Source organism: Astatotilapia calliptera, chromosome 20 (genome assembly GCF_964374335.1).
Source record: "Astatotilapia calliptera chromosome 20, fAstCal68.1, whole genome shotgun sequence".
Classification (NCBI taxonomy): domain Eukaryota; kingdom Metazoa; phylum Chordata; class Actinopteri; order Cichliformes; family Cichlidae; genus Astatotilapia; species Astatotilapia calliptera.
The window spans coordinates 22985415-23009404 of record NC_137441.1 but is presented as its reverse complement, the minus strand read 5'-3'; the positions used below and the strand labels follow the sequence as shown (position 1 = coordinate 23009404).

Sequence of the window (23990 nt, the reverse complement as noted above, 5' to 3'; positions counted from 1 at the left end):
TCAGCAAGAGAATAGGCTACTTTAGGCTACTTGTGTTAGCCCTCACGCAAAGGATTCTGATGAAGGATGTCAAATTATGGTGACTATAAACATTCCTCCATTAATTTCTCCCAGCCTTGGGAAGACGAGGAAAAACTTGTTTGGATTGGTTGCTGCTACTTGGTTGTTAGGAACCACCTGACATGTCATTGCCTGTCCCTAATAAGTCACTAGAAAGTCAGTAACCTTGCATGCATGCAAAGGCAGTCTACTTTCATGTAAGATGTGTTTCATCTGCAGCCAGGGCACCCATGCTGACATAATCCCCCTGAAGCCTCTAAAAGGGACTAGTGACAGGCGTTCCTAATTCACATTTCATTCTGGATCATGCTCTACAGTCCAGCAGGGGTTTTTTTGTCCATTACTGGTGGGCACTTCCTGGTCCTGGTGAGGTCTTTACAGAAGGTAGAAATGGTTGGTTAAACAGCTTTAATATCAAAACGTTGTCATGAACACTAACAAAAGATAGTTGGGCAATTATCCAAGTAGAAACAAAATCTATGTAATTGATTGAGCAATGTTGACCAAGTAAGGCGTAACTAGGTATTGGTGGTTACGAGTGGAGTAAAGGTCTTACTCAGCAAACCCTGACGTCATGCCACATTGAAGGTCATTATTGACATTGATGAAAAAGAACATTCAATTCAATTCAATTCAATTTTATTTATATAGCGCCAAATCACAACATAAGTCGCCTCAAGGCGCTTCATAGATACAGAGAAAAACCCAACAATCATATGACCCCCTATGAGCAAGCACTTTGGCAACAGTGGGAAGGAAAAACTCCCTTTTAACAGGAAGAAACCTCTGGCAGAACCAGGCTCAGGGAGGGGCGGCCATCTGCTGCGACCGGTTGGGGTGAGAGAAGGAAGACAAGATAAAAGACATGCTGTGGAAGAGAGACAGAGGTTAATAACAGATATGATTCAATGCAGAGAGGTCTGTTAATACATAGTGAGCGAGAAAGGTGACTGGAAAGGAAAAACTCAATGCATCATGGGAATCCCCCGGCAGCCTATGTCTATTGCAGCATAACTAAGGGAGGATTCAGGGTCACCTGGTCCAGCCCTAACTATATGCTTTAGCAAAAAGGAAAGTTTTAAGCCTAATCTTAAAAGTAGAGATAGTGTCTGTCTCCTGAATCCAAACTGGAAGCTGGTTCCACAGAAGAGGGGCCTGAAAACTGAAGGCTCTCCCTCCCATTCTACTTTTAAATACTCTAGGAACAACAAGTAGGCCTGCATGATAAAGCAAATATTTTTTTTAAATGGAGCATTAAAAAAAACAGATGCACATTATAAAATATTACACCAGTATGCTTTGTCAGAACAACTGGTCTAATATTCTCATTTAAGCTCTATTTTTTTCTTTGCACTTGAAACACCTATTCTTTCAAAGAAATACCTATTAAATATGTATGTGTATGTATGTATGCTATGTAAAAACCATCAGATTACCAGATTACTGTGGAGTTAACTGACTTTGCAAAGCTTGTAGCAGGATTTAGCAACTGCTGTAGAAAATGCCCACTGGTGAGGAACAATTGAAAGAGTACATTTAATGAGGGAGCTAAATACTGAAGACTTCAGTCATAATATTTTGACAGTTTACCATTTCCTGTTGGTTCCTTTATGTTCAAAAACGTCTTCGGCTCATTTAGCTTCAAAAGTGGTATTGGAGTGTAGACAGGTGGAAGGAACATCCTTGCCTTCTGTCAACAAGCCGTGTGAAGGACAGCTTCATTAGAAAGAAAATGGACGCCCCACACCCCCGCACCACCAATTCGTGGACACGCCTATGCCACCCCCACCCCCACCCCCCAGCTTCCTGGGATAGGGCGAGGGAACAATCTGAGCAGGTCTTTTAGAGTGGGAGGTCTTCAATTGTCAAATGCTTAATAGACTGTGCTCTCTCCATCTTCCTCAGGAATATGCAAATACACACACACACACACACACACACACACACACACACACACACACACACACACACACACACACACACACAGAGTGTCCATACTTGCAGACATTACCCTGCTATCTAAATAGGTGGCAGAAAATCAAAGATGATTGATGAGTGGAGTCTGGTTGTGTTGAAGCTCTAAGGTGTGTGATTGTGATCTGGGGACAAAGGAATTATTGCCAAAGGTTAAGCATATGACGAAACTCTCAGGAAGGCAAGAGGAGGCTCCTAGATATCATTAATCACACAAGAACTGCTGTTTATATTCAAATGTCATCTATTTCAGTCAATAACCAACAGTGTCACTGACATTTTGTGGTAATCAGCTGCAGTAACATCGACTGTGGTAAAGTCCAGCCCTCGAGCCCTGGTTTAGAGTGTGATCCAATCAATGCTTTCTTTAACATGTGTTAAAGCATAATTGAATATGTAGGGAGCCACAAAGACAATGTGCTCCATAATGAGATGGCCAAACCACAACCACCTCCGACTGGGTCGTCAAGAGGGTACGTGGCTGCAAATCAGTGAATCCAAACAAATGCCAACCAACCTACTCCAGGAAGCATTCAGAGGTCTTTGTTCAAGAAGGGGCGCGGGCAAGGACCCAACACTAATATGGCTAATGGCTTAAGGAACCCCACTGCTTCTTTAATTGAAGCTGGCTCTCTGACATCGAGTGGGGTACAGAGAGGAGAGGGTGAGATAAGAAAGAGCAAAGGCGAGACCCAGAGAGAGACTGGAGAAGGTTAGGATAAGATTTAACTCAAATCTTGAAACAGCAAGGAGGGTGTGTGTGTTTGTGTGTGTGAGTGTGCGCACACGCATATTTGGGCCTTGCAGGTCTGTGTGTGTGGTGGGGAGTCTGCATAGGGACTGTGTAGCCAATCAGGATTTCCCCAGAGGTCTTAGGACACCTGGGATCATCAATGATTGATCAAACTAGATGCTTTAACCAAGGGAGAGATGGGTTTGGAAAAGGGGGGGGGGGGGGGGGGAGTGAAGAGGCAAGAAATACAAAGAAAGCTGTTTTATGTGTGAGTGCCTATATGTGTGATAATAAAAGAGAAAGAGAGAGAGCAAATTCTAACAAGACAAAAGACAGAAAAGACCAGAAAAAAACAACCAAAGTGGGCAAAAAGAAAAAAAAAAACCCCCAGAACAAAAGAGGATAAAGGAAAGCCAGATTCAGTTCATTGTATGTGAATCTAAGAGAGGCCGCTGTGGAAGCAAACATCCCCATCAAAGCCAAACCGCTGCAGCCCCAAAGAGATCCCGCTGCCTGCCCACATGGTTTTGGCTGGGCTCAGACCAGTGAAAGGAAAACAGAATCTTAGACTGATCTGTATGGGCTAGAAGATAATGCTAGGCACACACACACACACACACACACACACACACACACACACACACACACACACACACACACACACACACACACACACACACACACACAGAGAGAGAGAGGGAGTAACTTATATAGATATAAACTACATCATTGGACAGGTCAGACTAGACCAACAACAAAAACTGAATGTCTTTTACTTTCACCAGCTTTAAAAAAGGCCCCAGCGGTAGAAAGTAGGTTAAGTCCATTTACACAAATAGAGTACTACGTTTCGATTTCAAAGGCTACCATGCAAAATCTGCTATAATAAGGCTAAAGTGGTTTTCCTTTGTGCCCATTGTCATGTTCAGATGTCTATGGGTAATGAGCAACTCCCAACAACTACTCTAAAACTGCAAAACAAGAGGGTTCTTTCTATAATAAAGTTGGCATTGTTTTTATATATTTCAAGTTGATTAATACATTTGTTCAAAATAAAACTAAATTAAGTAACATTATTTGACCTTTCTTAGCTTTTAATGAGTGAAACTAGATATTTATTTCTAATATTTTACATTTTGAATGTAAAGTACATATAAAATGTATTTACATTTTTTATTTTGCACTAGTTCAACATAAACACTACCAGTCACACGTTTTAGAACACCCCAGTTTTTCCATTTTTTATTGCCAATTATGCAGTTTAATGTCTCATTGCACTCTGAAATGAAAGCATAGTACAAAGAAGCATTTGGAGTTTAAAAAGAAATCATCAAATCAATTTATAGATCAAAATTTATCCTAAAACCTTTGATACAGCCAACTTTGACAGATATAACAGATATTGTAGGTTGCTTAGCTTTCACTCTTCTGTCCAGTTCATCCCAAACCAGCATGGTGGGGTTTAAGTCTGGAGACTGTGCTGCCACTCCATGTTTTCAAGCTTACAGTCTTGTTCTTTTTTCCTCACGTAGTTCTGACATAGTTTGGACTTGTGTTTTTGGTCATTATCTTGCTGTAGAGGATAAACTCCTGACCAACTACGCGCATACCAGAGGGTATTGCATAGTGCTGCAGAATGCTGTGGTAGCAGTTTTGGTTCAGGGCGCCTCTCACTCTGTGCAAGTCACTGACCCTGGATGTAGTAAAACAGCCCCACACTTCCTCCTCCACGTTTGACAGTTGATGCCACACACTGTGGAACCATCCTTTCGCCTACTCAGCGACCTACAAAGATCCTATATGATGGACCAAAGATTTCAAATTTTGATTCATCAATCCATAAAACCTTCTTCCAGTCTTCTGTAGTCCAGTGATGGTGTTTCATGGCCCAGGCAAGCCTCTTTGTCTTATTCTGATGTCTTAGCGATGGCTTTCTTGCTGCAACTCGTCCTGTCAAACCTGCAGCTTGAAGACTTCTCTTCACAGTTGAAATGGAGACTTGCTTACTGTGACCACTACAAAGCTGGGAGAGCAAAGGAAATGTCTACCAATGCTACACTTGGTCAATTGTAGTCAGCATTAGTGTTTATTTGTTATTTCGGCATATGTATATGCCAGTTTTCACTGACATATACATATACTGGCTGGCACAGTGATGCATCAGTATCAAGAATCCAGTGATGTGTACTCGAGTCAAAGGCTCCCCTTCATGTAGATGGAGCATTTTTAAATATGCTTTATTTGATGAAGCCGTTTAAAGGATCTTGAGTACCTCAAACCACTGCTAAAGACCCCTGCATAGCAGCTTACATTGGCTACTTGGCTGCTCTGCTTGGTACTATGTTCAAACTAGACATGTGACTCAAATATCTATTAAAATCCAAATGCAGATAGTCTTGTACTCTTGAGTTCAGTGAAATGTATATAGTATTTGAGTCTGATTACACAAAACTAAGAGTAAAACTGGGGCTGAATGTATTATTGGATAAAGTCCTGCAAACTGAACCTTTAACACATTAGGTGGTTTAAGTACAGAAAAGGGAAGTAGAAAAAAGTGCACACATTTTTTTTTTAATACATTGAATCTAGAAGGGTGGTGTGTTTTTATTTAGAAGACAGATTATGGGACTGTTGTTGTTGAGCTCCACGTGTATTGTAATCGTCATTGTTTGGAAACGTAGGGCACGGCTGAGCAGTGAAACCTGCTTCTCTCGGCGGCTGGCTTTCGAGTAAAGCAGATTGGCTCCGAGGGTTGCCTGGCATTGTTGCTGAATGTCTGAATAAAGACTCAAATCCACTCCCTGTGTCAGCACTGCTGCTAAGAAATGCATTATTAATGAGAATAGTCTGACTGATGCTTGGGATTAATTACAGTAGCTATGAAAGGACCCCCCCCCCCCCTTTCCCTTTTTTTGTCAGAACAATGAACCCAGCAATATTTTTTGTCTTTTCATTCAAGATGAAAATTAAACAGTGCAAGTGGTTTACAAGAGTCTTGATAGTGAAAACATTACCGTGTGGTTAGATAATTTGCACTCCACACTCTAAAGCATGCCATACGCCTCGTATTTTTCTACACTTTGCAGAGCAACAGTTGCACTGGCTGCGTTTTTGTCACCTGCTTGGTCACATGGTCAAGAGCTAAAAAGCTGAGAGCCTTTTCCCTTTAGACCACTTGTAACCTCTTCTGTTAATAGGCTCCCTGATAATGCAGCTGGGTGAGACATCACAATAGCACAGCCAACATGTGTTTAAGCTCTTTTAGTGAGACTTTGCTTTTATAAGTGCTTTATGAATCATTTCATTTAAGGCAATAAATGCTCCAAATGAACGACATGAGGCAATAAATCATTCTCATATCAGTCCGAGTTCCTCTTTGGAATTTTTACAGTTATTTGAGGTAGGTTAGATCACTACCTTTATATCCTGCACTTTTATTTGGCTCCCTATGTCCAGATTATTTCTCCCTCTGAAATGAAAATAACAACAACAAAAAAAAAGAAAAGAAAAAGAAACAACAACACAAAAATAGGACTATACTTATATAACTAAAATAAAATAATATATATAAGTTTATAACTAAAGGTAATTGCAGCTGTCACACTTTATAATCATTTATTGTAATCAAATAAAACGCCTTTTTCTTTTTTACTCTTAGCTCTGTGTGATCTCACAGAGAGCAGATATTAACATTGTTATCTCGAGCCCGCAGCTGTTGGTGTGAGCACAAAGGCACCACCTACCTGCTGGTCAAATCTTTCGGTTGAGAGCAGCAGTCAATCAGAAGAAGCCTAGTTTAAAGGGAGAGGGAAGGAAGGTAAAATTCCTTGTTTGAGCCAAAGCAATTCTCATCCATCAATCCATTTTCTACCACTTATCCAGGTTCAGGTCGTAGTATATCTAAACAGACAAGCAAACTTCCCTATTCCTGTCCACCTCTTGCAGCTCATCCGGGGTAACGCTGAGATTTTTCCAAGCCGGCCAAGAAATATAAAGCCTGCCCCGGGCCCCAAAACACCTCGACTAGGAGGCGTTTCAGCAGCCATCCTAGTAAGACGGTCGAACCACCTCAACCGGCTCTACTCTGAGTCCCTCTCAAATGACCAAGCTCCTCACCCTACCTCTAAGGGAGAACCCAGCCAGCCTTCAAAGGAAACTCATTTCTGACGCTTGTATCGGTGACCTCATTCTTTGGGTCACTACCCAGATCTTGTGACCATAGGTGATAGGGAAGTATAACACTGGTAAATTGATAGCTTTGCTTTTACACTGTGTACAATTGAATGTCATTACATTCCAAGAAAAATCAAAAACTACCAATAAGCGTGATGCACGTCTGTCGTGTCACGCCAAAAAGTTCCACTGTTTGCTGAAAAACTAGTAAAATTAGTAAAAACAACTAAAAATGCACTGTTCATGATGGCAAACAATAACACAGCTGATTATTTAAAATTATCAATACCAAAATCACTTTCATGGCATTCTACACTATAAGCAGTGTGTATCAAAGCACAGCTCCAAGCTGGCATCAACAATTCCTCCACTTTCTCTTTAAGCTTTTCATTTTGTGCCCAGCTGTTATACAGAGGTGTAAAGCAGTGGTGTTTTTAAGGTATTTTTGAAAACAAGAAGAATACAGAATAGTGCCAGCCTCAGCCTGCAAGTGAGAGTGCTGCTGCTACCTTAAAACCACAATTCTCGAGCCACATTTGTCTGGCTGTCATACAGCTGACATGACTGGGGTACAATTTTTCTCACTAATCTTGCAAAAATGAAGGTCCTGACAATAGCTGATGACTGGGTGATCACCATGTGAATGTGGCAGCTCCTCCATCCTCCTCATTCATCATCTCAACACACAGGCAAAAATGCTCATTCGTGCTCACTACGGGTTGTTGTTGGTTTCAATTAGCGGAGCCAACATCTGACACCGGGACACTGGAGTCTCTATTGATTGGCTGAAGCTTTAGAAGTGCATGTGTCAAGGGCAACTGGGGTCAAACTGTGGACCCCCAGGATAAGAAAAGATTCAAAGAATGACAGAAGGGAGGGACAGAGGGAGGAGAGAGAGGCAGGCAGACATGGCCTGTATAGATATGGCTCTGTAAGAAGAGGGGGTAGAGGAAGATCCATTTAAATGGAACACAAAGCCAGAAGGCCAAGGTGTGTATGCGTATGTGTGTGTGTGTGTGTGTGTGTGTGTGGTCGTGATGCTGATGGGATAAGGATAATCTGGTCTGTAAAAAGCAGTTCAATATTGAAGGCAAAAAGATTTTTATAAATGCATACTAAATGTTAAAAAAAAAATCAGCTTTGGTTAGTCAAGGGTTAAAGTTAGTTTAGGATTGGGAATGACTGTAGCCAGTGCAAACGTGTGCAAGTGTGTGCGTGTGTGTGGATGTGGATGTGTGAGTGTATGAGTTAGAGTCTGGTGGGGTGGGGGGGGACCTTCAGCAGCTGGACAAACAGACTTGGTCTGACTACTGTTCAACTAATGGAGACCACATACACACACAGGCTCAATAACAACAACTTGTGGGCCGTTTCTCATAATGCCAGCACCCTCTTTTATGTGAAAGCTTGATCTTAGAATAATAAGCAGGTTGCATAGCCTGTGGGCTGAGCCTGTTGGGAGGTATCATTGGTGTAAACTCAGAACAATAAAAGGGGGCAAGGACCCCACCTGGAGATAGATGCCGTGTAGCAGCTACCTTCTGTCTACAACCATGTAGTCAAGCTCCATATATTAAATATCGCTGTGTCAATGAACTTGGGAAAAACAGCTAGCCTGATGTCATCCAAAGGGAAGGTGCAAAGGTAGGTGAGGTGCAAAAATAAGGGTGCTGGTATGTTTCTGTCAACTCCAGTATGTACATCTACTGTTACACCGACATGTAACTTTGCTGCAGTATTTTCTTTTATGTATTATATTATGTCTGTTATGTTGTATTTGTTATGTTATGTTTCTGCCTGTAATAAATTCAAATTGTTTTATGTCAATACTTTGGTACATTGTTGTGTTGCTGTGTACTTAAACCTCCAACACACAGACATGAGATTCAAAAGCAGCTTCCTTTTTCCAAGACTCATACTGTACACGATGGACACAGTCACCCGCTGGTATTCTGTGTATTCTGAACCCTCAACATTAATGTTTTACCACCATGTTAGTTTTTTGGAACTACAAGTTACTATATTTGGGAAAGAGGCTGGAGTTATCAGGTAATGCTAGCGACCTTGGTTAGCAAGCAACATTTAAGTTGCAAATTCATTCACGTTAAATAACTTGGCCAAGAAAAAGAAAAGAAAAAAACCCACTATGTGCAGGTGAAGCTCTTTTTTTTTTTTTTTTTAAATCTCTAAGGTTAGCCTATCCTCTTATCTTTCAAATAATAACTTTTTGCTTTAGTGACTCCCTTGTTTAGAGTTACTAAGTTATGTGAATCCTCAGATATCACAAACACACCTATTAATTGTTAAATTAATTGACTATTTTTATATAAAAAGAAGTCTTCTTAAACTATTACCTATTCTCATTCTATATTTTCCGGTGTGGTAAGAATCTTTATATAAAAATGCGTCACTACTTCAATCTACTGCTGAACATGAAATTCATTTTTCTGAAGTGAAAACAGTCCCACAATAGAGACACTTGCTTTCGGTTGAATTGCTGTGCAAAAATCTTTATATCAGTTTCACTTCCTTCGCACCAACAGCCTGTGAATCGTACAACAAAACAGATTTACTCGTTCATGTTGGGAAAATAAGTCATTTTCTTACACTGTGCTATTTTCCAAATACCTAGTTTGCTGTGACCAACAGAGCAGGTGAGCCCGGAGTGTGACAGAACTACAGAGGTGCACATCAAGCTGTCAAACATTCAGGTGTCTATAAAGATCCAGTTACTGTGTTTGGATCATTTCCTCCTGTTCACTTACTGTGTGGTCGACTATGCTGTAACCACTATGAAAATCTATACTCCCCGACTACACCCAGACACACTGTGCTCACTTTGGTTAGCCTCCCCACTGCCACATCACTTGTTCTGTTACATACATATTAAGTAAACATAGCCGAGAGCATCCATATACTTGTTTCCTGCAACAGGAAATTACACTTCCACACTCCATGCCAATAAATAAATAAATAACCCAATGTATATTTTATCCATTATACATACAAGAGTTATTGTTGATCACCATCTATTAATGAACCATGACTCAAGAACCCACTGAGATCTTAACCGTGCAGAAGTGACTGATAGGAAAATAACACTGATACTGTTTTATCCTGCTACAAATAATTTATTTTTTGGTACTTAAATTGTGTATGACTGCTATATGATTAATGCACTTATCATCCTCTTTTCTTCTGTGCAAGAAGAGAAGAAAACATAATTCTGACAAACATCAAAACAATTCACAAACTTCCCAAACAAAGTCTGCGGCTAGGCTATGGTTACGGTTAGAGTTGGCTTAGACCTCAAAGGGTTTACTATCACAAGACAAGAAAAAAAATAATCATGCAAAATCAGCCAATGCAAGTTGGAAAGTTTGGGGCTTTTGATCACGTAAATGAAGCAAATTATAAAGTTTGCTTTGGCAGGCATTATTCACTATGCTGTGACGTGTCGTGGAGCAAATTATGACTCAACTAAAGCTTAATCACAAGTGCTTGCCACAGCAGGTAGCTCCATGTATTTGATTTGGCGGTTTTTAATGCCAGATGCCCTTCCTGACACAACCCCAAAGAGATCTGTGTTTCCTTCTGATATCAAACCAGGGTTCTTTTACTTTTTAGGTGAATGTGTAAACCACTACACCTTGCAGCCACTGTTAACCAGAAATGTATAACAGCAGCCACATGTCAAATTTAATTCAGTTTTATTTATATAGTGCTAAATAACCTACATGCGATTTATATAGTAAAGACCCTACAATCAGCTGACCCCCTTTGAATCCTTGCTTATAGGAGGACATCTGATTATTAGGGTTTTCTCAGACAGTGGAAAGGAAGAACTCCCTTTTAACAGGAAGAAACCTCGGGCAGAAACAGGCACAGCGAGGGGCAGCCATCTGCTGCGGCCGGTTGGGGGTGAGGAGAGGGACAAATGTTAACTAAGTGAAGCAGTATAGCAGTAGGAGCTTTACTCCCTAAGCAGACCATTTCTCACTTTACTTTATAGTCCTTGCGTGACATATGGGCCCTTCCTTTTAGGGCCTATATTTTCTAAAACCTGCACAAAGGGGTTCAGGAGTTTAGTTTCTTTAGTTCTTTTTCAAACATAAAATAAAATTGGTTAAAAAAAAATGTATTATGACTTTTTAAATTCAGTGATTCTAAAAACCAGCTGCGTTTTTAAAGTGAAACGTAGCATCTACCATAGCAGGGGGGAAAGGAGACAAAAATCTCAGCCAATTCAAAATGGATTTGACTATAGGATTATTACAGTGCATAACTTCAGCACTGACCTAGACATGAACATACACAAATCAAGGAAAAAATACAATTTCCACTAGGGTTCTAGCTTCCTTATATCAACAGCCTTGGCTTTATGTTAATAAGAAGGCATGTTTTGATTATGGCTGACTGCCAACTGGATCATAGAAATGCGGCAGACTAGTAGTGGACTGCCACGGTCGAACCGGTCAAACAAACCATCTAAATGATTTCCTCCTCTTTCTGCTGCAGCTGCTGCATTTGGAGTAAGCACACACCAAATCCCAGTTTTTCTCTGCTACACTCCGCCCACAAGGCCAAGATCCTTTACTAAATTATACCATTCTGCTCGTCTCCTCATCTAATATAACATTGAGTGAGCAGCCACTCAAACGCTCGGAACAGTCTGGCAGAAAAGCATCTATCTGTCAGTTCCCATGAGCTAGAGAACAGGGTAATTTAAAGCCACTTTTCAGGTTCAATACCAGCCTTCCAGAGAAATCTCACATAGAATGAGATCAGCATTTCCTGCTGAGTTACTGTTTAAGCATAATTGGAAGGCCAGCATTTATTGCACAACTAAATAAAACATACAACCAACGCAAAGAAACTAAGTTAATTGATTGTAGAACATAGCTTTCTGAATTTACTCGTCAGACAGATTAAAAAATTCTAGCCAGAATTTGCAGATTAGCTGTCAGGTCAGTTGTGCATGTAACTGTTGAATCCGTGCTGCACAGGAAATCAAGTAACTTCTGTACAAAAAAGCAATGGCAATCACAGAAGTAGGCTACCCAGATGTTTGCATTCATTAGAAAAGCAGAAGTGAAGCCAATTACTTCCAACAGACTATTGAGAAAAAAATATAACTTGGAAAACAATATATTCAACAGGGTTCAAGTCCTGCATTGTTTGGTTTATGAAGGATGGGACTGTGAGGTACATCAACACGATAATACCAAGACAACTAGCTATGGTTGCTAACCTAATGTTTGCAGGAACATTATTGCAAGTTTTAAGTTATTTCAGACCACAGACCGCAGCCCTTCCATATCCTTGACTTTTCTGACATCCTGTTAGCATACATGTAATCTGGAAGGCTCATTGTCACATGCGACTGTCCAAACATCAATCAAAACTTTCATGTGGTTTGTGATTTGTTTTTAAATTAGCAAAGGCCAGCTTTATCTTCCCTACGCTCCGTTTGAAGTGGACTTCATGCTGATCGTTCCTTGAGGTTTTATGGTTTACTCTTCAACTTTTTATAACTTTCCCCCAGTTTCTCATTAATCAGGAGGAAGCATAAGAGGATTTTAGTTTTATCCACCATGAAAAGTGCCAAGTGAGCTGATTTGAAAGTGAAAGAATAATCGAGAGCAGCAAATGTAAATATTATCCAATTAAGGAAGCAGTTAAGTAGCGAGTTGCATTTTCAGTAGGGTCTAAACTAAATTCAACTTTTTCAAATCCAAAGAGCTATTGCTCAAATAACCTCATTAATACCAGTGACTGTTTAACACGGACAAAGTAAATGGCAGCAGTATGGTTTACTGATGATCAATAGCCTTGGACAGTTACAGCTCTGCCCTCATCCCCTCTCTTGAGTAGCCTAAGGGGATTGAATCCATCTACTGTCTGTTGACATCTAGACTGACACTCTAAAAATCCCTTTCACTGCTGATAAACCTGAGGATTAGACAAACAGCCGAGTAACAGCGGACCCCTGCAGACAATGAAGAAAGCAAAGCTGACTAAGCCTCTGGACCTTACTTTTCAAATATACAAACAAGTAATCCATTAGCTCAACTGACAGCAGAGTGAAGCAGCTGAGTTGGGTGTGTTTGATCAGCCAATTCTCACAATGTTATCTTGACATTTGTGCAAATTATATTGATCATTCATTGACCACTGGTGATTTTCAATTGTTACTAGCAGTCATTAATTCAAGCCTGATCTTGAGAACTAACTGTGAAACACTGATAACACCCATGGCATTAAATGGCAGTTGCCAGTATACCAAAGAGCTCAAGCAGCTTAGGCATGTCTTATAAAAAAGGAATGCTCCACCTGTGAGTCAGCCACATCACTAGCATAACTCTACTGGGTCCAAAGGCAACTGCCCAGATGCCTAGGGCTGGATTTCAGGGACAACAGTTTAGTGGGAAGAGGGTTTATGTTTCCAGCTTTGCAGCAACTGGACATACATGTAACTGTCTAAAAGTTTAGGCAGCATGGACTCAAATATGTACACAACTCTCTTTAGTGCCACCAAGGACTAGGCTCAGCAATCAGTCAGACCCCTGATTACCATCAGCAGATCCAACGTCATCAGTGATGTCTCAGACACAAGCCTCTACAAAGAACTGGAAAAGAGCGGAAAGTCAAATCTGAAATCCAATAAAAATGGTTGCATTATGTACAGCAAACAGATGCTGTTTGAACAGTCCCTAAAATGGCATTTGAGGGGGATGCAGATCGAGTTCTTACAGCAGAGTCATTTCAACCTTCAACGCAGAATATAAATTATGCTTATTAGTGACATTTCTTCTGAAGGCTTCTGGGTTTTGACATGAACAAGATCAAGATGTCATTTCCTTTTAGCTGTTGTAATTAATTAACCCAATTCAGCAAGAGTGCCTTATATGTATTGTAACTCTGTAGTGAAGAGGGAGAGTTAGGGGCCTAAAGCAGTAATACAGAATGGGGCAGCTGGGGGTTTAGGGTTTTGTCTAGAGCATGAGCTGCAGCCAGAGCTGAGGCTCTCCAGGGAGCTTGGTAAAGGGACCAGGGATGTGGCTGAGGCAGGGCACTGGTGGATAGTGGCACATGCACAACTGTCCTACGGCTGAGGGCTGCTTCAGAACAATAAAAGCCACACCCTCTGGGTTTAATAAGGCATGCCTTCTTTGGACCTATTGTAAGAAGATTACCTTTTCAAAAAGGATTACATGAATGAGGATTAATGTTGACCTTATTGTTGTATTAGCTAGGGATTCTATGCTATTCCGGATATTGAATTTTTTTTAATCCAAATTTTGATACTTCATTCTGAACATCGTCTTCTCAGACGAAGCTGCCCGGCAGAAAGGGAGAGCAATATTAAAGTTACAATTCAGCCACGGTACACAAACACCTACAGGCCAAAATTACGGAAATATCAACCCCCCCAAGAAAACATCAGTACAATATTCAAGCTTTCCAGCTTCATGTGCAAGTGTGATAAGCAATCCAAAGAACAAAGGGAGAAGATGAATAATTTAGTTATGGAAAATAAAAAACCCAATTAAAAGTTGATAAGAAAAAAGAAAAAAAGGGCGGACAGCAAGATAAAAACTACTAATGTGTTCATAAAATATCAGCTAGGAAAGAGCTGCTAACACAACAAAGAGAACAAGAGGCACTCCTTTATCCGCCAGCATTATTCTGCGATGAGGTAAGTAGCTTGCTCAATGGAAAGTTTTGTAAAATAAACATTATTAGTAATAGAAGTTACTGTCACATCTACACTCATTGTGAGATTATTTTATTTGTATAAAAAATGCCGTTTCCTGTCCATGAACAAAAAGGTAAGTGTGGTAAATATTCTTAACACCTGGGCAGTAACACATCTTCAATCAAATTAAGGGGCAACCACATAGGACGCATTATGCTTTCTTCTAAACTCAAATGAAATACCAGGTATTGTACACCACACTGCAGAAACATTTTTAGGACACTGTCAGTCAAGCACTACAAAACAAGAAGTCTGCCTTTGAAATTTCTCTAAATTATTCTAGAATATTACTACTTTTCTTTGTGGAGTTCCTCAGAACAAAAGTACAATGAAATTGTACTTTTTGAGTCAATCTAATTCAAATTTCTACAAACCTGTCAGATTTCCCACTAAAAAAATATCTTTCCTACAATTTCCAAGGGGCATGTTCTAAATCATAGGAGATAAATTGTTAGATAAGGTGTTGTAGACAATGAGTAACGAGCTTTCCACTTCCTAACACCGCCAAGAAAAGAAACCTTATCTGTGGATTGGTGGTTATCTGGGCACCCCCATCCATCTGCTTAGTTAACTGATTCTACCAAGAAGAGTTCAGGCTGAATTATATTGCACCCTTCCAGCGGAACCAAAGATATGAATCAAGATTCAGTATGTGACACGTGTGTGTGTGTGTGTGTGTGTGTGCGTGCGTGCGTGCGTGCGTGCGTGTGTTCGCGCGCTTTTCTTGACAAACGCCCTGCGCCTCTATTGTAAATCCTGTATGGTCAATAGGATGGGGGAATTGAAAGGGGGTTTCCATTTAAGTACAGTGAATGAAAGCTTGCTCCTAATGAAAAGGAGTATTTATTAGGCTGCCAATCTGACTGTCAGCCAACTCCCGCGAGGGCTTACTGAGGCCTAAGATCCAATCTAGCCAGGAGATAGCAAGCGTATCTGAAGCAGGGTCAACCAAATGTGAGTTGTCTTAACTAAGCTTGGAAAACCGATAAAAGAAGCAGCTTGGAGTTAGAGGAGAGAAGAAAATACAGGCCGAGAGCTTGAACAATGCCTTTTAGTTTCCTTTATCTTCCTAGGGATGCCTGTGGCCACAGTGGTGCCCCAGCAAGTGTTCTCTGCAGAGTCTCCACTCCCACACCCTACTACCACAAACACACACACACTCAGAAGAATGTACCATAAGGGACCACCAGCTGTTGCAGTGACCGATATGGGGAACGCCCTAATACTTCTATCATCAGAATCTGGTGTGCACATTGTCCCCCTCTCAAACACTGATGCACCTACTTGGATAGGCTGTTTGCTCTCTCATTTCTTTCCATGCCAGTTCATGTTTCTGATTATGATTAAGCAAACAAGTGCCTTGAAATCACCTAACAACTTAACAACACAGTTACTCATTAACAAGCGCTCATCAAAACTCAGCAAGGGATCACATCCTTTCCTGTTTTTATGATTAGCAACCGATGCCTGTGTTACTAAAAATGCTGCTAAAAATATATCTCACATCCTACTACGGTATGTGACACCCGAGAAGGTTATGGATGAGACGGCCTGCTGGGGAGGCTTCTGATTTCAAAAGGAAAAAGCACTCCGTTTACTGTTCCCACTCATTTCCACTTTTCTCACTGTTTAAAGGCAAACTACTTAACCTACAGTGCAGTCAACACTTGATACCTATAAATCAAAAAGCCCTGTCCTTGCTGCATGCGTGCTGAGCAGTCCTGCTTCTGTGACTCACAGAAAGGGCTAGAAAGCGGTGGTTTGAGCAGCATCACTTTTTCAATGACCAGCTGCAGCTGAAGTGGCCTTCGACCCATTCCTCTCCGTGTGTCTGAGAGGTTTGGGCTCCGGAAGAAACCTAAATGCTAGCTGTATGCCACATATAATGAGCATAATGAGCCACAGTTTGATTTCAAAAGCTCTCCATGTAGAAATGGCAGCCGCCCTGCGATACTGTTTTGGGTGTGACCCAGAAGATTTCTTGCTGTATGGAGTCTGAAGCCTAACAAAATTTAACAAAAGGTTGTAAGTGATAAACAGAACTAAATTAATGTGTGTTAGTTGAAAGCATATAAATCCTTAAATGTTATTTTAACCATTCTGGCTTTCTATTATCATTCACTTTTTACTATAATTTTTAAACTCCCATATTTTTGAATGTCCACTGTATGTATTTCTTTTTTTTTTACTTTTGGATCTCTCTGTGTGTGTAATAGATAGACAATAGATTCACTATCTATAGATTCAGCCTTCCAGATAGATTCACTATCTATTGTCAGTCATACATCAGAAACACTTGAAACAGTAAAGTAAAATAGACTAATATTTAAAGCTAACAAAAAACATGAGCTAATGTCGATTCCAACTTTTAAGTTAGTTCAGAAAATTACAATACATTAAACAGACTGAATACACAACTTATTACTACTGTGGACCTTGATAAAGACAAGAAAGATGTCGCTAAAAATGAAGACAATATATGAATATATGCAAGTTCTCATTAGCTAATTCAAGCTAAAATGTTTGCTAGGTTATACTAGCTACAGCTCAAGGCAGTACAGCAGTATACGGATCATGGATGCACTGACTGTTAAAGTTTGGCTACCAGTATTTAGAAAAACCTATGAACAACAACGCCATTTTCTTTTGGTTGTTTTTATTCCACTTTTAGTGTTAGGTAAAACCAAAATCCATCCATCCATCCATCTTCATCCGCTTTATCCGAGGCCGGGTCGCAGGGGCAGCAACCTAAGCAGAGAAGCCCAGACCTCCCTCTCCCCAGCCACCTCCTCCAGCTTATCCGGGGGAACACCAAGGCATTCCCAGGCCAGCCGAGAGATATAATCTCTCCAGTGTGTCCTGGGTCTGCCCCGGGGCCTCCTCCCAGTGGGACATGCCCGGAACACCTCACCCAGGAGGCGCCCAGGAGGCATCCTTGTCAGATGCCCGAACCACCTCAGCTGGCTCCTTTCCATGCGGAGGAGCAGCAGCTCTACTCTGAGCCCCTCCCGGATGGCCGAACTTCTCACCCTATCTCTAAGGGAGAGGCCAGCCACCGTTCAGAGGAAGCTTATTTCTGCCGCTTGTATCCGCGATCTCGTTCTTTCGGTCTCTACCCACAGCTCGTGGCCATAGGTGAGGGTAGGGACGTAGATTGACCGGTAAATTGAGAGCTTCGCTTTTACACTCAGCTCCCTCTTCACCACGACGGACCGGTGCAGCGTCCGCATCACTGCAGCCGCAGCCCCAATCCGTCTGTCGATCTCCGGCTCCCTTCTCCCATCACTCGCGAACAAGACCCCGAGATACTTGAACTCCTCCACTTGGGGCAGGAACTCATCCCCGACCCGGAGTGGGCACTCCACCCTTTTCCGGCTGAGAACCATGGCCTCAAATTTGGAGGTGCTGATCCTCATTCCCGCTGCTTCACACTCGGCTGCGAACCGTTCCAGTGCGAGCTGGAGGCCTTCACCCGATGAAGCCAACAGAACATCATCCGCAAAAATCAGAGATGAGATTCTGAGGCCACCAAAGCGAAAGCCCTCCGCCACTTGGCTGCGACCAGGACGAAAACCGCATTGTTCCTCCTGTATCCGAGGTTCGACTAGCGGACGAACTCTCCTTTCCAGCACCCTGGCATAGACTTTCCCAGGGAGGCTGAGGAGTGTGATCCCCTTGTAGTTGGAACACACCCTCCGGTCTCCCTTCTTAAAGATGGGGACCACCACCCCGGTCTGCCAGTCCAGGGGTACTGCCCCTGATCTCCACGCAACATTGTAGAGGCGTGTCAACCAGGACAGCCCTACAACATCCAGAGCTTTCAGGAACTCGGGGCGGACCTCATGAACACCAGGGGCTCTGCCACCAAGGGGTTGTTTAACTGCCTCAGTGACCTCGCCCCCGGAAATTGGTGGGTCATTCCCCTCATCCCCAGACTCTGCTTCCTCCTCGGAAGACATGTCAGTGGGATTCAGGAGGTCCTCGAAGTATTCCTTCCACCGCCTGACAATTTTCTCAGTCAACGTCAGCAGCGCTCCGCCAGCACTATACACAGTGCAGGTAAAGCACCGCTTTCCCCTCCTGAGACGCCTGACGGTTTGCCAGAATCTCTTCGAGGCAGTCCGAAAGTCTTTTTCCATAGCCTCTCCGAACTCCTCCCACACCGAGTTTTAGCTTCAGCCACTGCCCGAGCCGCATTCCGCTTGGCCTGTCGATACCTGTCGGCTGACTCCAGAGTCCCACAGGCTAACCAAGCCCGATAGGACTCCTTCTTCAGCCTGGTGGCTCCCTTCACCTCTGGTGTCCACCATTTGGTTTGGGGATTACCAACCACCTTGCGGCCGCAGCTCAATGCAGCAGCTTCGGCAATGGAGACGCTGAACATGGTCCATTCGGACTCAATGTCCCCAGTCTCCCTCGGAATGCTGTTGAAGCTCTGCTGGAGGTGTGCGCTGAAGATCTCGTGGACTGGGGCCTCTGCTAGACGTTCCCAGCACACCCTCACTACGCGTTTAGGTGTACCGGGTCTGTCCAGCGTCCTCCCCCGCCACCTGACCCAACTCACCACCAGGTGGTGATCAGTTGACAGCTCAGCCCCTCTCTTTACCCGAGTGTCCAGAACATATGGTCGCAGGTCTGGTGATACAATTACAAAATCGATCTCGATCATCGACCTGCGGCCTAGAGCGTCCTGGTGCCACGTGCACTTATGGACACTCTTATGTTCAAACAAGGTGTTCGCTATGGCCAAACTGTGATTTGCACAGAAGTCCAATAACAAAACACCGCTTGGGTTCAGATCAGGGAGGCCATTCCTCCCAAGCACGCTCCTCCAGGTCTCGCTGTCGTTACCCACGTGAGCATTGAAGTCTCCCAGCAGGACAACAGAGTCTCCAGGTGGAGCACCTTCCAGCGCACCCCCCCCGGGACTCTAAGAAGGCTGGGTACTCTGAACTGCCAATCGGCGCATAAGCACAGATGACAGTCAGGAACCGTTCCCCGACCCTAAGGCGCAGGGAACAAACCTTGTCATCCACCGGGAAAAACCCCAACATACCGGCAGCAAGCCGAGGGGATATTAAAATACCCACCCCAGCTCGCCGCCTCTCACCAGGGGCAAGTCCAGACTGAGACTGAGACAGAGTCCAGCCCCTCTCCAGGAGACTGGTTCCAAACCAAAATGATTCATTAAAACTCTACCAATTTACTTACAGACTAATGTTATCAGGTGATATTAGGTATATGATGATTTACCAATATCATCATTTTTAATAGCCAATAAATAAAGATTTTAAAAGCAAAGAAGAGACAGGGAAAATCATCATTCAGCCATGATATGAGTATTGATGCTGCATAGTTTGTCCACCAGAAGTTACTCTGCAACTCCCTAATAAGGACAACAGTTAGTTGGAATGCCACACATGCATAAACAAGTGAATAAATAACACATTTTAGATTTTAAAACAAAATGCTAAGGAAATTAGCTTAAAAATAAACTATCGGTTGATATATTGATAAGTGTCCAAATATCGATATTGTCCTCAAATGTCTATAGCAGTTTGGCTCTAATATTCATTACAAAAAGAAACAGATTTACAATCTTTCAGGTCTTCAACACCTTATTTTGTGACACTGTGACAAAAACCTTAGCCACCATAATTGGTAATATATTGTTTGCCAATAGGCAATCCAATCAGTGTGTCTGATATCACGCAAAAATGTTGATACCAACAAATACTGGCAACCATAAGCTATATTGGTATATTTCTTCAAAGAACATTTACATTTGTTTTATTCTATTTATATGGTCCCAATTCACAACAGTAATCACATCAAGGCACTTTATATTGTAAGATAAAAACCCTCAAAGAAACAAAGTTTTATATTCCCTTTTACAAACTTTTCATTCAAGCATCTCTACAGTCAGCTTACATCGCACAACTGACAAACTGGCTTTAAATCTATGAACAGTGTAACTTTTCTACAAAGTGATAAAGCAATAAAAAGCACTTTCTTTCATCCCCCACAGTCCATCGTGGGTAATGCGATATCGTGCTTTGGAACAGACCATCAGCAAGCAGATGGCCAGCTATTCCAAAAGTGTCTGGATGACAGGACCTACATAAGCAAGGTTCAAGACCGGGCTATGCAGCCATTAAAAATGCATATGAATTGTCCTATCAAAACATTTGACCCCTTTAAAAAAATGGGAAGAAAACCTGCTTTCCATCACTGACCTCTCACGATACTTAGAGGAGAGTTTTTCTGGAGGCTCTGATTTGATTTAATCAATCTCTAAGCTGTTTCTCATGTTGCTGGATTAAATCTGACAGCTGTTTTAAAACAGGAGAACCAGCTGTTGAGCTAAAGTCAAGCTTCCCTTTTTTAGCCATTTCAACCAAACCATGCATTCACCCCGCACTCAAGAACATCAATCTATGAGAGAAACGTCTTTGTCTTAGGGTGAGCTTCCTCATTGTCTAAAGGCTGGTGAGATGTTTCTCGTCACCACACGCGACATAAACAACATCCACAATCATTACCCAACAGTGAGAGCGAGCCCATGTTCACGCCTCTAAACGCCAGTGAACTCCGTCCAAGTTCAGTGAACACAAAGTGCATGATTTCTGTTTTCTAAACGAGGCAGTAAAGAGGCAGCCGCGTATGTCCAGGAGAATGTTAGCAGGTGAGCAAGGCATTTGACATGGGCTCGCACAGCTCATGGACATTCCTACATCAGCTGACAAAGAGAGTGCGCACGGTGGCCCCGCTCTATGTCCATTGTAAAGCAGTCTGGTCTGAGTGTGCTGGGTAAGCTGGCACGGAGACTGTGCGTTACGCTGACAAATTCTGTTATATCCAAACAAACTGTGAGCACAATATTGCAAAATTACAAAGCAGGCCCACCTTCCATGTCAAACAAGTATCTAATATGAATTAAACTTACATTACATTATGCGCATTATGCCACCAAGCAGGTTTCTGTCTTTAACAAAGAAAAACTGAATGAGAATAACAGGCTATCATTCTTAATTTTACAAGAGGTTCTTTTGCCACAACTCCTGCTTGTTTTTTGTTGTTGTTTTTTTAATCAATTTTAATCAAGGACGGCCTTGAACTTACCTGTTAGGTGTAAAGCTGGTGAATCAGCCGTCCATAGTGCTGACTGCAGTGAAACGGAGACTCACATCCACGCTAACAAGCAGAAAGTATCTGATGGGGTTAACCTCTACTTCGCGATTCAGACGGGGAGGAAAAAAGAGAAAGAAAGGATTTCTCAGCGCAGTTTAGAAAAAAACAACTGAACGTAGAAAGAAAGTCCCAGTCCTGTCCGGTGGGTTTTGTGGGTGTGGGTGGGTGTTCCCCTCAGAACCAGGAGCGGTCTGTTGTTTGGCCGCAGGACGGGGACCTCTACTCAGCTGAGCGGGTTCAACAGCTTTGCGTGAGGCTGAGTGAGCGTCAATCTCCGAGTCTGTACCCCGAGACCGGATGATAGTCTAGCCTACAAAATAAAAGCCTCGACTGTAGTATTAGTAGAAAATATCTCTACTTCTGTCGAAATTTAACAAATCCCTCAATTAGTTGTCAGAAGAGTCCATCAAGTCAATTCATTTGAATTCAGTTTTATTTATACAGCACCAAATCACAACAACTGTCGCCTCAAGGCGTTTTATATTCTAAGGTAGAAACTACAATGATACATACAGAGAAAAACCCCATCATATGACCCTCTTAAGGCCTGGAGCCTAACTAATAATAATTGCTGTTATTATAAGAAGTAATAGTTGTCAGTAAAAGGTGTGTAAGTCTTGAGGATCACAGATATTTGTATTTACATTCACCATGGTGAATGCTTTCTGCAGTCGGCTGTGAATAACATAATGTTATTCGTTCGTGGAATATGGAAATGGAATATGGAAATGATTCAAAAGTGCCCCAGTAAGTTCAATTAACATTATCCAAAACTCTTGCTCTCTCTCTCTCACGCGCGCGCGCGCGCACACACACACACACACTTTATCTTGCTTATTTTCTCTGTCTCCATCTTAACTTCATCCATACTTCCGTGTTCTATATCAAGGCTCTATAACATGAGAGGATTATTTTGAAAATCCACATCAGACGTATTGCTCTTCTCCTGCCGCTTGACAGCAGGGTGTAAGTTCATGGAGCGTGGTGACAGATTTCACGCAGAAGCACGGATGTAATTCAAACCTGCTCAGACCACATACAGAGAGAAAAGTTTATATTCTCTGACAGTTCCACATTATCTGGATTCCCTGTGCTTATTAGTTTAGATAACAGTATGTGACCATACAAGGGTTCACTAAGGTGCAGCTGATCATGATGAAGAAAGCTGTCGTCACGGATCTTTGAGGAAGTTTTGTGGTTGTTTTTGTTTGTTTAAATCTCCAGTGAAGTCTAGTTTGGAAGTCCTTCAGAATGAAAATGAAGTGACGTCAAAAGCCGGGACTCTCCTCCTTGTCTGCACCAACCACAACGATGCGTGACTGCCCTCTGCTGGCAGAGGGTCAGCTTTACTTCCCAAGTGTGACGTGTGCCTGAATGTTTCTGGTGCTGAGATATTTTCATAAAAGAACAAATTCCATTCTGAACATTTTTTTTTATTGACACGTCTTAAAAAAAAAGCAGTAAAAGTGTGAGGTCAAATCTGGAGCTGTCCTACGGAAGCGTAGAGCTGCCACCCAGGCAAAAGAAAAATACAAGTGTATCACGTTATAACGTGAAAGGTTTATTGTTCTAACAAGATACTTTTCCTGTTTGTACAATATACTATCATGTTTGTACAATATACTTTTCACGTTTGAACAACATAATATCACGTTATTACAATATACATAATTATCACGTTCGTACAATATAGGATCACGTTCGGACAATATAGGATCACGTTCGGACAATATAATATTTATATTGTACGAACACTGCTGGAGGGGGTGATTTTTGGACATTTCATTGCATTTTGCATCAGGAGGCATTATGCTGCAAGTCCTTAAAAATGGATCACGTCATGGAGGTGGTTGTCCGAACTGTTAATTTCATCCGAGCCAGAGGTCTCAATCATCGTCAGTTTGACAGCCTTCTCAGTGACTGTAACATTACCCATGGTCTGCCAGACCACACTGAGGTAAGGTGGTTAAGCAGAGGTGCTGTGCGCTTCTTTGATCTACGTGGGGAAATCGGACAATTTATGGAGAAAAAAGGAAAACCTGTTAAGGAATTACAGTTCCCACTTTGGCTGCAGGACCTTGCATTTATGGTTGATATTAC

At 42.1% G+C, this 23990-nt stretch overlaps 1 protein-coding gene across 2 annotated transcripts in view; it reads right to left on the bottom strand.

Moving 5' to 3' along the window:
- Positions 1–22147, bottom strand: part of plxnb1a (plexin b1a) — an 86971-nt gene extending 64824 nt beyond the window's left edge. For both annotated transcript variants that reach the window (XM_080294907.1, XM_080294909.1), the window contains exon 1: positions 21822–22147. The gene's annotated coding sequence lies outside the window, so the exon portion shown is untranslated. The remainder of the gene's footprint in view (positions 1–21821) is intronic.
- Positions 22148–23990: the final 1843 nt, after the last annotated feature.